This window comes from Montipora foliosa, chromosome 11 (genome assembly GCF_036669935.1).
Source record: "Montipora foliosa isolate CH-2021 chromosome 11, ASM3666993v2, whole genome shotgun sequence".
Classification (NCBI taxonomy): Eukaryota; Metazoa; Cnidaria; class Anthozoa; order Scleractinia; family Acroporidae; genus Montipora; species Montipora foliosa.
The window spans coordinates 34,187,679-34,192,678 of record NC_090879.1 but is presented as its reverse complement, the minus strand read 5'-3'; the positions used below and the strand labels follow the sequence as shown (position 1 = coordinate 34,192,678).

Sequence of the window (5,000 nt, the reverse complement as noted above, 5' to 3'; positions counted from 1 at the left end):
CGAAAAGTGAATATTTGGCCGAGAAGCGAAGCTTCGAGGGCAAATATGAAATTTTGAGGACAATCTCTCAGCCAAGGACATTATCAGCCAACATACCAGCAAGCCAGAAAGGGGTTTATTTATTTTTTAAGTCTCCCATAAATTTTCATATCTCGGTAAAAAACCGCTTGTAAAAAACCAGTGTTGAATGTGATGGCGATGCTTCGTATTTTTTTGATGCACTGTTCAAAATTTGACATGTTGGTCTCAGAAAAAAAAAATTAAAATCATTTTAATTGTCACTGCGAGTCGAAAACTCGGAAACAAGGCACTTTTTTGCTTACTGAAAAAGAAATTTAATTCAACCATGAAAGACAGAATGTGCAAAGTGTGGATGACAATGCTTTCAAGTACTGCTGGAATTTTTCCCTCCTTTGAACGGTTGGTTTATTTTATAGTTGGTAAACTCTCTGCTCTATAAAATGACTCAGTTTAAGTTCGCGTGGGATTAAATCTCTTAAGGGTGCTCGTAACTTTCTTCACCTTCAAAGACATTGACAGCATGTTTTCTTGACTTTCTGTGTACTTTCCGGAACAGCATTTGCGATCAGCTCTTTAATGTCACTATCAGTAGACTCCAGAAAACGAGATTGTTTTTCTTCCATGTAAAATGAAAACTCTTCTGCTGCCTTTTTTCCGCCGGCTTTGTTTCTTTTCAACGGAAATGATCGTTACAGCATTTCGCAGGGCAAATGTCCACTCAAACCGGGGTTATTGCGTGATAACTGTCCTGTGAGTTTGCACCACATGAAGTAAATCAGCCAATAAAATCGCCCGAAAATTAATGGATCGGTTATAACGTTGCTTGCCCAGGAGATAGTGGCATCCTGCTGAAAGAGGAAGAAAATGACTGTCACTCCGGTTGTAATAGGAGCGTTGGGTAAGAAGATTAATGTGGGCCTTGGGCCATGCATGGTGGAGAAGACAGTCTAGCTAGGATCGGCAAGAATCCTAAGAAGAGTCCTGAAGTGCTAAGACTGCTTCTTGTAGTCACTAGTGGTTGTATACTGTGGATGGAAACACATAATAATAGTAATAATAATGATAATGATAACGATAACAATAATGATGATGGTAATTAACCAACTGCCTCGCTCAAGTGGAAGGTGGGTGCCTGGGATACCCAGGGGCTTCTACTGTGGCCAGCCAGCCCCTAGATAGAATACTGCCCCCATGCATGGCTGGCAAATCCCCGCAACCCAGCCATGAGACCCCCATATCAGGCACCCGTCACACTGATGAAACAGTGGAAGGAAGAAAAATAAGTGATGGGATGGGGGGAAGACACTGAATGAACCGCTCCACAGACCACTGCACAAAACTCGACAAAGATTCGCAAATCCTAGCGGTGTACAAAGCTACCACGTACCATGTGAACCTGCACTTATGGGATTGACCGCTGGATGCCCGCTAAGCTCGTGGGCCGCTTGACCACTAAGCTTGTGGACCGCTTGACCGCTTAGCTTTAGAACTGCTTAACCACTAAGCTTGTGAACTGCTTGACCGCTAAGCTTCTGAACCCCTTGACCGCTAAGCCTGAGAACCGCTTTACCGCTAAGCTTGTGAACCGCTTGACCGCTAATCTTATGAAACGCTTGACCGCTAAGCTCGTGGTGGTTAACTTAGTTAAACATGTACTGCAGAGAATAATCCTCGCCCGCAATTCCGTCGTTGACACTATGGCCAGCAGGGCTAGAACGGTCCAGGATAAGACACCATTTCCCAGGTTGGTGGCGTTTGGGGATGATCTTGAAACGGCTCACGTGGAGGACAGGGAGGGGAGGCTGAGAGAAGGGGCCCACCACCCGGCCTGTCTGAACTTCGGATTACAAGTAATTGTCAATTACCTGGGGGTTTAGGAGTGCAGGGACGATACTGTTGCCGACCTCAAGGAATTACTGTAGTTGAAGCCTAGGTGAAAACCATCGCGAAGGCCTTGGACCACGTATGCAACTTTGTCTGGGTTAGGATGATGACGGAGTTCATGCTAGAATCTATCCACGTTTTTGGGAGTAAGCTGAGAAACCGGTCTTACAGGACACACAGCTGGAAAATACAACGAATAACTGGAACTTGGAAGACCCTGCTGCTGAGAAGTTAAAACAAAACGAGAACGCAACCCTAACCCTGAAGTTACCATGAGAACCAACAAGAACAGAATCAAAACTATGTACAGCTGAATTGGCCATAGGTAGCCTAGCGACGGCGGTGGCCCCCTTTGACTGAGAAGGGGAGCGGGACCGTTCTCTCCGTGCGGACAAGTGAGGGCAGTGGATGCGAGGGTGGTCCCCAAGGCATGTTTCACAGGAGTGACGAAACTGGTAGCGGCCAAAGGGCCAGCGACAGCGCCCATCATTCCAGGAGTGACAATACTGGCTAGACCGGGATTGCCCAAAGAGGCCTCTGTTAGTGACAAGGCAGGGGAAGCGGAGGAGGAGGAGCCTGAAGCAGCTGTAGTGGTGGCCGAAGATCTGGTGTGAAAATTGTGGAGGTCTGGTTGCATGCGTGACCAGTCGCTTGGACCGGAGGCTGCAGCTTCTTTTCTGTAGGCGATGTCGTAGTGGAACACCGATTTGTCAGAAAAACGCCTTGCTGTCTGAATAATGAGTAACTTGTACTGGTTTAAGTCTTTTCAGCGAGAGGGGAAGGTGTGGCAAAGAATCATAGAAAAGATTTTGAAGGCTTCTATCCAGGTGACTATGTCTGCTATTTCGATGACCTGTTTCTTGGACCCTGATACCACCAGTTTGCCCTCCAAAAACTTTTGGGGCTCGAAATTCTTGGGCTCGAATATTGTCTGGAAGAAGGTCAGCAAAGTCTTGAAAAAGCCCTGCTGTAATTGTAGAAACAAGCTTATACGGGACTGGGGCATAGCCAGGACCCGCCGCAAATTCTTTGTTGAGGTTTGGAAACGTGGAGGACTCAGATCTAGTCGCGCCACCGCAAGAGCCCTCAACCACTGCAGGCAAGTTGGCGGAGGACGTGGTGGGAAGAGTAGAGGCAACCGAACCAAATGAGCTATAAGTTGAAATAAAGGAGGGCACAACAAGCGTACCTGAAGACTGGGAGGTAGAGCAGGGAGTACCGGAGCTCGAGTATGCCGGAGACTGCGTTGAATTCGAAGCCGAGGAGAGAGGACTAGTCGTCGCGGCCATGTTTCATCTCGAAGGATAGTAACGGAGGTAGCAATTCCGCGAGAGCTCTTGAAATAGCCTGTGCTAAAGAGTTGTTGTCCGGCAGAGAAACAGGTTGGCTTGGTGGTGAAGCTGGAGTGTTAACTGGAGGAACTGGTGTAGAACCGCTACCAGAACGCGAAGACGCGGTAACCGGAGAAGACATCGTAGACAAGCTGTTTGTGGTTCGCATCCTGAAAGAACGTGACGATACGGACGCTTTAAAAAAATTGGAAGAAAAAGGATACAAGAAAAAAACCGCTGCAGGACTGCTGCTACCAAACACGCTAAAAACAAAGACGAGAAGACGGTAAATGAACCACTTCACAAACCACTGCACAAACGCTCGACAAAGAACTCTCAGATCCTAGCGGTGTACAAAGCTACCACGTACCATGTGAGCCTGCACTTATGGGATTGGCCGCTGGATGCCTCCTAAGCTCGTGGGCCACTTGACCGCTAAGCTTGTGGACCGCTTGACGGTTTAACTTGTGCATCGCTTGACCGTTAATCGTATGAACCGCTGGACCGCTAAGCTTGTGGACGGCTTGACCGCTAAGCTCGTGGTGGTTAGTAATAATAATAATAATAATAATGATAATGATAATGATAATAATAATAATGATAATAATGATGATGATGATGATGATGATGATGATGATGATTATGATTAGAGACCTGGAATTGGCAGATTCATTACCTCCGTGATATTCGTGTGTGGATCCAAAGCCTTTGTATGAGTCCCCAGAGGCAAAGGCGTATTGGGATGTACCAGTATTCGCAGAACATGAGCACCTGCCGCAGAACAGAGTGGACGCAAGATTCATTGATCACAAGGAAAAGAAGGTGATTGCGGTAAAAATGAGAAATGTAAAGCAGCACAGCATCATAATCGACGTCCTGAGGGGATGGTCCCATGAAGTGGACTTGTTGATGAGGGAAGTGTTTGAGGATGCAGAAAGTCATTATCTAAAGCGCATCGAGTCTGACCAGAGCCTAGATAGTTAGTGCTTTGTTGGGAAAGATACTTGTTATTAGTCTTCAGTTTCTTTAACTTTATTTCTTAGAACTCTTATTAATTTAATATTGGCACTTCCTAGAAGCTGTGTACACTGGGTTACGTAAGACGCCTCTGCGGTCGTATTAATAACTTAGAGACATCCTTACGTTACTACTGTTAAATAATAATAATAATAATAATAATAATAATAATAATAATAATAATAATAATAATCCTATGAAGTTCTTGCCAGAAGGTAGTTGTTAGGATTATTGTTGTGATTTTGGTGACGGTTAATTCAACTTCACTGTATTGATAGTCACTCAAGGAGCAGAGTTAAGGGGATTCATTGTGACATTAATTATCTGTTTTCTCAGATGTGAGTGACATTGAAGTTGGGAAGAGGAGCAAGCGGACACTTTGAGATGCTTATAGAGCGGTTTTCAATTGAGTGTCGAAAGTAATGAGCGAATTACTTTGGTTTTGCATTACTTCACTCAATGATTGGTTCAAAGTTCAGGCGCCATTTTTTCAACCAATCAAGAAGTGAAACCAAAACCAATCGTGGCTCGTGCGTGCACATTTTCCCGCGCTTTGTGGCGGCGACGTGTAATTGCTTTGAGTTTTGATTGGTTTACTGGATTGTCTCCTTCCTTTTTGGTTAATCAAAGTAATTACTTTGGTTTTGGTTTTACGACACTAATTTGAAAACCGCTCTAATCAAAATCGGAGTGCATCAGATTTGATGCATTTCTAGGCATAATTATCTGGTGATAAAGCCAAAAAGC

General features: G+C 45.1%; 1 protein-coding gene across 2 annotated transcripts in view; it reads left to right on the top strand.

Moving 5' to 3' along the window:
• LOC137975866 (ensconsin-like) overlaps positions 1-5,000 on the top strand; it is a 49,417-nt gene that overhangs the window by 26,885 nt on the left and 17,532 nt on the right. The gene's annotated exons all lie outside the window — the stretch shown is intronic.